The sequence below is a fragment of the Pleurodeles waltl genome, chromosome 3_1, assembly GCF_031143425.1.
Source record: "Pleurodeles waltl isolate 20211129_DDA chromosome 3_1, aPleWal1.hap1.20221129, whole genome shotgun sequence".
NCBI classification, from domain to species: Eukaryota; Metazoa; Chordata; class Amphibia; order Caudata; family Salamandridae; genus Pleurodeles; species Pleurodeles waltl.
The window spans coordinates 557,532,773-557,541,231 of NC_090440.1; the positions used below are offsets into that span (position 1 = coordinate 557,532,773).

An 8,459-nucleotide genomic window follows, 5' to 3' on the forward strand; every position below is an offset into this window, starting at 1 on the left:
TTGCGTGGTGTGTTGTAGAGGGAAGTTATGTGTATTGAAATTATGTGGCATGAAGTGCAGTGGAATTGTGTGGAGTGAGATTGTGTGACATGGAGTGTAATTATGTGTAGTGGTATTGTGTATCATGGAGTGGAATGGAGTGGAGTGGAATTATGTGGTGTGGTGTTTAATTTTGTGACGTGATGTGGAATATTGTGTTGTGGATTGGATATGTGTGGTGTGTAGTGGAATTGTGTTGTGAAGTGACATTATGTGGTTTGGTGTGCGAGTTAGGGCTGGGTGTGTGAATTTTATTGACATCTACATTATGTATCAATATTCTTGTGTAGGAAGCTAGGTGGGTAAATACCATATCAAAATGAGATATAGGGCCATATTTATACTCCGTTTGCGCCGAAATTGCGTCGTTTTTTTTGACGCAATTTCGACGCAAAACTAACGCCAACTAACGCCATATTTATACTATGGCGTTAGAGGCGAATAGCGCCAAAGTTCCCGGAATGTGCGTCATTTTTTAGCGTGAACCCCTTCCTTGCGTTAATGATATGCAAGGGAGGCGTTCCCGTCTAAAAAATGACTCCCAGGACTTTACGTGGTATTTATACTCCCGGGCAAAAGAGACGCCCGGGAGTTGGCGTGGCTAAAAACGGCGCATTTGCGCCACTTTTTAACGCCTGCTCAGGGCAGGCGTTAAGGGGCCTGTGGGCTCAAAATGAGCCCACAGGTGCCCTCCCATGCCCCCAGGGACCCCCCCTGCCACCCTTGCCCACCCCAGGAGGACCCCCAAGGATGGAGGGACCCACCCCAGGGACATTCAGGTAAGTTCAGGTAAGTTTTATTTTTTATTTTTTATATTTTATTTTGGTGGCATAGGGGGGCCTTATTTGTGCCCCCCTACATGCCACTATGCCCAATGACCATGCCCAGGGGACAGAAGTCCCCTGGGCATGGCCATTGGGCAAGGGGGCATGACTCCTATCTTTCCAATGATAGGAGTCATGTTGATGGGGGATGGGCGTCGTTAAAAAATGGCGCAAGTCGGGTTAAGACGATTTTTTCGACGTAACCTGACTTGCCCCATTTTAAGACGCCCATGCGCCATTTTCCCCCTACGCCGGCGCTGTCTGGTCTACGTGGTTTCTTCCCACGCAAACCAGGCAGCGCCGGTCTGATTGCGCCGTCTAACGCCATTCCATAAATACGGCGCCCGCATGGCGCTTCAGAATGGCGTTAGACGGCGCAAAACTTTTTGACGCTAAACTGCGTTAGCTTAACAGAGGCTAAAGTAGATAATACTAATGCTCTCTTTTGTGGTAGTGTGGTCGAGCAGTTTAGCTTATTAGAGGGTAGTGCAAAGCGCTTGTGTACACACACAGTCAAGAAATGAGGCACACACTCAATGACTAACTCCAGGCCAATGTATTTATATAGGAAAAATATATTTAACTAAGAAAATAATATTTTTCTATATAAAAACCTATTGGCCTGGAGTTAAGTCTTTGAGTGTGTGTTCTCATTTATTGCCTGTGTGTATACAACAAATGCTTAACACTACCCTCTGATAAGCCTACTGCTCGACCACATTACCACAAAATGGAGAATTAGTATTATATAATATTGCCACTATCAACCTCTAAGGGGAACCCTTGGACTCTGTCCACACCATCTCTCACTTTGAGATAGTATATACAGAGTCATCTTCCTACACTGGGTCAAAAATTAAGCTGCTAAACTTACAAGGCCTTCTGTGTGTGCGAGGCAAAAACAAACTAATCCGACAATTCAATTGTTTCAGCACGTTGCAGTAATTTTTTTCCATAACTTACAAGTCAAAAGTATTTTCAGCAGAAACGTAGGTGTGGTTCTCATGTTGTCAGGGACTTGTTTCCAAATGACCAAGATAGCTCAGTGGGTTTATGTCCTACAGCGGGTAGGGGATGAAATGTGGAGGTTGACTAGCTCAAATGTTTATGGGAGGAATCTCATCCATAGGCCGATGGCCAGAGAGCTGGAACACACAACTGGTTCTGGGTCAACATGTAACCAGAGAGACGAGACAGGAATGTAATTTCCTCAGACAATGGAAAGCAGTTAGCTAGGAGGGCGGGGTAACTAGTTCATGGTAGTTTAAAGCAGAAGTGAACTCCACGGGTCTGAAGACTCTACGACCACATTTCATGAATACGCCACAAGAAGTGGTTCAAGGAAGTGTGGTCATTTGAAGTACAGGTGCTGTGTGCTTATCTAATCACGCACCTCCAGAATAACGCAATAGTCTCTTTAAAAATATGTATATATATATATATTTCTGAACGGTAAATAAAAAAACAGTAGTAGTGGAAACGTGCTTTTTTAATCCATAACATTTATAAAAAATAGGTGTCTGTGGGGGAAAGGAGGAGCAGATTGTGGATGGAAAGAAAAAAAAAGTACAGGATGACGACTAACATGGGGCACTGTGTAGAAGCAGACAAGAAGAGAAAGCAACAAAGGGGGTGGGGAGTGAAGAAGCTCCCGGGATAAAAAGGAACAGAGGAAGGGGGGCTTAGATGAGAGATTACCACTCGGGTGTGTGGGGGAAGATAACACAGGGGTTGGCACCCATGGATGAAGGAGAAGACAGACGGTGCGCTGGATAGTAAGGAGAGAGAGAAGCACAGAAGAGACAAATGGAAAACCTATCATCTCTCATTAACAAATTGTACCTCAATTATGTGGGGAGCAGCAGATGGGCACTGAATTCATCTGTGCTTGGTCCATGCTCCACTGTAAGCACTGGAAGTGACATTTCGGCAGAAGTAGCCAATTAGGGATGCTGGAACAAAGAATGACAGTGCAGCACACAAACAGTAACCATGGGATGGCTCCAAGCCCTTTTCTGTATCCCACAGAGTCTTGTAAGCGAGGTGCATGCACTCGCAGGCTCGACCCTAAAAATGTAAAAACAAGTATACATACACCAAACAAGTGCTCAAATATTGAAATATTTTGTTAAATTCACAATCAAATATAGAAAAAGTTTTCAATTTTTTTAATGTTTTGTTTATTTAATTGGATATTATTTATTAATTTAAATATTATTTAATTTTGTAAAACTGTCATGAACCCCCGAGTAGGCTTTGAGGACCCGACCCCTGGACCACAGGTTAAGAACCACTGCTTTACATGTTGGCATTTTCCCTTCCTCCCATTCCTTTTGCCTATGTCGGTTTGTAATCTTAGCTGACGTGGTTCATGAAATGTTGAGGGATGTGGTTTCTTCTGTGGGAGACAGAGTTCCTACCTAGCCCGTTGTTTACAGACCTGATCCGAATTTTTAAATACAGGTCCATAAATCTAATGGGCAAAGCAGAGGAATTGAAAAATGTGGACAAGTGGGCACTGGCCAATATTTTTTCCTAAAGTAGGAGGCAACCTTAGGAGATCCTGGTTTGTATTTTCCAGGATTTAGCGTTGAACGTAGTGTGCGACTTGATTACAGTACAGTACATCCTCGTTGCCCTACACTTTTCGTTTTTTTTTTTTTTTAAACATTCGAAACCTAATCGCGGTATTTTCCTTCGCTAGGCAAAGTGGACCGCGATTGATTCAATTTCAAAGTAGACGTTTTCAGTGATAACATTCCATAAAAATAATGTACGAAATATAACTCGGGAAAGCAAAGTTTTCACTAATACATCATAAAAACAATGTATAAAAAAAGAAATAATGTAAAACGGCGTTTTTGTGATCTTATTATGCCTTAAGCACAATATATATAAAAGAATAAGCAAATTCAAAAAGATATCCGCCCAACGTGGGGCTCGAACCCACGACCCTGAGATTAAGAGTCTCATGCTCTACCGACTGAGCTAGCCGGGCGCTGTGTTTGCTGGTTGGAAGTTTCTCTATTAACATTATGTGCAGGAAGCACGGTTTCAGCAGATTTCAATAACGATATCTTTGTGCAATCCACAACATATATCAGGCGTGGTCTTAATATAATATATTTAACCAGCTCTAAAAGCCATTTAAATCTATACTGTACAAAGGAAACAATGGGCCCAGCTCTGTCGTGCATGCGCAAGAGATCGTCACTCCAACGCTGTCACGTGGGCTGGTTTAGTAGCCCCCATTGGCCAACCTCTGGCCCGACTTGTTTTCGCCCTTCTTGCTGGCCGGGTACTCACTTCCGTCGTCCAAGACACACAGAGCAGCACTTGTTGCAGACTGCGAGCTTTCTACATACAACACCGACCTTAAACCACTGCCGCGAGTCGGCACTGTTTCAGGATGGCGGGGTCTTAATTTCTCAAAAGAAATGTTTAATATTGTATTGTAGCTATATTTACCAAACTTGCCTATTGTGGTTTGATTTTCGGCTGGAGGGAGACGATGTAGAGTTACAAGTGACAGTTGGAACGGAGGATTATTGTTCTAGATGCAACCAATATTTTTGGTAAAGTTTATTAATAGACATTTTAAAGAGCGATCATGAAACAAAAAGCGCTAAAAGTAGTATTGTTTATGATGGGCTACACGACGGTACCGTGTTCGACTTGGCTTCAGCAGTCGGATTATCAGCAACTAAATCGCATTAAAAAGCTCACGGTACCTTATTTTGTAATGAAGTGACATGTTAGTGCTGTGTCCTTTCTGCAGTGTGCACCTAATCTGTTCTCCAGCATGGATTAATCTATTCTCCAGCGTGGATACATTTTGTTTTGGAACACGTATGTACGTGGGCCTTTGGAGCGCTTGCCTGCATGGGGAGCATGGTAAAGGCGGTTGTATTCACACTGCCAACATTTTAGAAGAGGTAAGTGGGAGATTTAACAAAATAATCGGAAGAATGTATCCCCCCCCTTGACTTCCATTGGAATAGAGGCAATTTAAGGTGGTAAAACAGCCAAGCCATTTTTTGGCTTCAAAAATCGGGACTCGCCCGCTTGAATCGAGTCTGTTGGCATGTATGTGTATCAGCAATGGGTTTCGGTTTACACACGGGTATTCAGTTACTCTCTTTTTATTGCCCACTTCCTTTCTATTTAAAAAAAAAAACAAATCCAAAAATTCAGTTACAGAATCTGTGGTGTGCTGAAAAATCCACTTGAATTCAGCCGTTTTGAAAAAATTATCTATCACGTCAATAGCATACGTTGGTTGCCCAGATCACACGGATCTCATATGGTTCACATTAATCCAATACTATGTTTTTCCAATGTCTCCGGCAATTCAGAATCTGATTTTCAGTCTGAACTATTTTTAGGGACTTATCTGATTTGACACAAAGAGAGCGTTTAACCAAATTAGAAATCCGCGGGGCCATAAAATGGCACCTGAAATTTTCCCTGTTTATCTAGTCAAGTTTTCACCCAAATGGCCTTTGATTGCAGGCCTTTTGAGTGCAATGAAAGTAATGTTATCACAAACGCAGAGGGGTGGTACTATCTACCCTTCCTTTCACTACATATCATACACAGGCAGGACCCCTCTAACATTCCCAAAAATAAATCTGCAATTCGTGTGTTAACATTATTTTGTGAGGATAGCCCTGAAAACTATACCCAACAACCTTTGGAATAATATAATTCAGAGATAGTGCCTCATTCTGCCTATCCTTGATACATTTCCCTTCACACAGCTCAGTTACTTAATTGACAGACCCTACAGCACATTTCTCTGGCCTCTATGTGACGTTGCTTGGGGACAATCTTAATTTGTCGAGAGAGAGAATCAGCAACAACATTGAATACTCTGGGAATGTATCCGACCTCAACGTTACATTCCTGGGCCATGCAAAGCACCTTCAACATTATTCGTCTAGCTAATAGCAGCTAGACAAGAGCTTTATACAATAATTTTGAAAACAATCTTGACTGCTATGACAATGTGTGCTTTTTGAGACTACAAATATTTGCTTTTAGCCAGATTTTTTACTTTTGATTGACAAAGGCATGGGCAGCTTCCCTGATAATAAAGTTTTTAAAAAACTATCACTAAAATAATAAATATTGACAAAGCCAAAGCAAGAGACCTACTCGATTTACGAATGGTTGTTTGATTTATTATTAGGATTCTAATGGTACCCAAAGTTTATGGTTTTGTGTTTTTAACCTTTAGAAATGATGACTAATATAGGTTTTTAAAGTACTGAAGTTAAAGTTTGGAGCCAAAACTACCAACATAGGTCTTCTAAAATCTGTATCTTCTGGTCTTCCCAAAGAATGCCCAATTAAAAAAAAAAATGAATATACCTCCTCTTAGTAGCTCATTAATTTCCCATTATCTGGTCTTTGTAAAATGCATACCCAGTTGATACATAGGAAATAAACCCAAAGTTCGTAGGGAGCATATATACGTGTATATTTTTTCAGTTCAACTCCACATTTATCACAAAATTTTACAAAAATACAAATATTAGCAGCAAACACATTGTTGTCTTAAACAAAGTTTTCTCAATTTTTCATCCATTGTGCTTAGAGTTTAATAAAAGCTATACGCAATAAAACCTCTGGAGAGAAGTACCTATTGCAAATCTGGAGCACTATCGTCTAAGGAGTATAAACCATCACTTATATGAGCCCCAAAAGTCCCCTTTCTACTTTCAGGGGGAAGCCGCTTCCCACTTTTCATATCTCTCAAACAGTTCTCTTATTAATCCATCATAACACTCCCACACATGTATTTATCCTTTACATCCCTTCCTACCCCTATCCTCATTTGTGTGGGCTCTGCAGCTCTCAAATATATTATAAGACTTCACCCCACAGTTTATTTTCTACCCCTTCCAATAATCTCCATTTAAAACCTTTGTATCTCTCAAAAACTGGCCTTTCAAGAAAACCTCCCATATGTATCCAAACCTACCTTCCATTGATTTTTATAATATCAATCCTTCCGCATAGCAAGATTCTTTTCAACAATCATTAGTACCCCAAATAATTTCATCTAGAATCATCTAATTTTACACAAAAAAGCAAAAGAAAGAAACACACCCATAAATATAAAACACTATTTATTTCAAACCAACTCCTAAATCTCTACTCCTGCGACTACCAAAACCCAAGTTTTACTCTGGGTTGCCAATGCTACTAAATGAATAAACTTAGTTCACTTGCCAATTTTCTTTTTTCTACAGCATCAAATGCATCCACTAACCAAACATCTTAAGAACAATCTACATTTACAGCATAATCTGGAACATCCTCGTTCTTTCTTACTCGCCAGCACTTCCTTCAAGAAAGAACATCCAACTGATAAACAACTTGCAACTCTACCCTCAAGGTTCTCTACCCTCAAGGTTAAGAACTTGTTTACTCTATTTTTAGCTTTCTCTATCATTATGATTAAAATATGTTGTTTCAATGTCTTTTTCTTGCCAAGCAGTTTATTGTGTGAGAAAAAGGGCTGATTGCAGAGGCCCCCTAACTTTTTGCCCCCATTTTCCACTTTTTGCTGGTGTTTTCCTGAATCTGATGGTGCCCTGGGTACTGCTAACCACTCCCAGGGCCTGTGCTCTATGTAAAATGGATATGCAAATTAGGCTAATTATAATTGGCTAAGTTAACCTACCTATAAGTCCCTATTATATGGTAGGGCATGTAGGTTTAGGGACCACAGCATAGGTGGTGCACCCATAGGTGCACTGCTGAAGTGCCCAGTGTCATTTTAAAGGCAGGCCTGCCTTGCTGGCTGCTTTTAAATTAAAGTTATATGCAAATTCGACTTTGGAATTAAAAGTAGTTCCAAAGTCTTAAACTACCTTATTTTTACATATAAGTCACCCCTAAGATGTGCCCTATGTGCCCCCAGGGCTGGGTGCCATGTAACTATAAGCAGGGACTTTATAAAAATAGTTTTATAAGCCCTGGTGAGGTAAAAACAGCCAAATTTGTTTTCCCCTCATTGTAGTAAATGGCCTTCATAGGCTAAAATGGGGAGACTTTATTTTAATTTTTAAAGTCTCCTTAAATGATGCATACCAAGAGTTTGGTATCAAACTAATTGTTGTATTAAATCCCACAATTTCCAGTTGTTGAATTTAATATAACTTGTTCAGGTAAAGAGTTTTAAACTTTACCTAAAAAGTTGCCAATTTCAGCCCTGCATTGTTTTTGCTGCTGTGCTCTGATTGGCCAGCCTGAGCAGCTTGGCCAAGCTGCCTTAAGTGGCCTGGCTTCACACAAAGGAATGTGCCTGTGGGAAGGAATCTCCCCTCAGCAGATGGTGAGGCAGGAAGGGGGAGGGCTGCCAAACTGGTCTTCAAAGGCAGAGAAGGACATTTGGAGCAACCAGCAACACCCCCACATCCTGCAACCCCAGACAACTAGGTGCCCCCTTGATTAGATTAGGAGAGGGGTGTGTTTATGATTTTTAGCCACACCAGTGGTTGGGCTCAGCCAGAGGTAACCTCCAAAAATCAGATTCAGCCATGATGGATTTTTAGAGAATGTTGCCTCCTGGGATTGATTTTTGGC

General features: G+C 41.1%; 1 non-coding gene across 1 annotated transcript; it reads right to left on the reverse strand.

Annotated features, from left to right (window-relative positions):
* Positions 1–3,788: 3,788 nt before the first annotated feature.
* On the reverse strand, positions 3,789–3,861 carry TRNAK-CUU (transfer RNA lysine (anticodon CUU)). The gene has a single exon. It is a non-coding gene; the product is annotated as a tRNA-Lys (tRNA).
* Between the last annotated feature and the right edge of the window lie 4,598 nt (positions 3,862–8,459).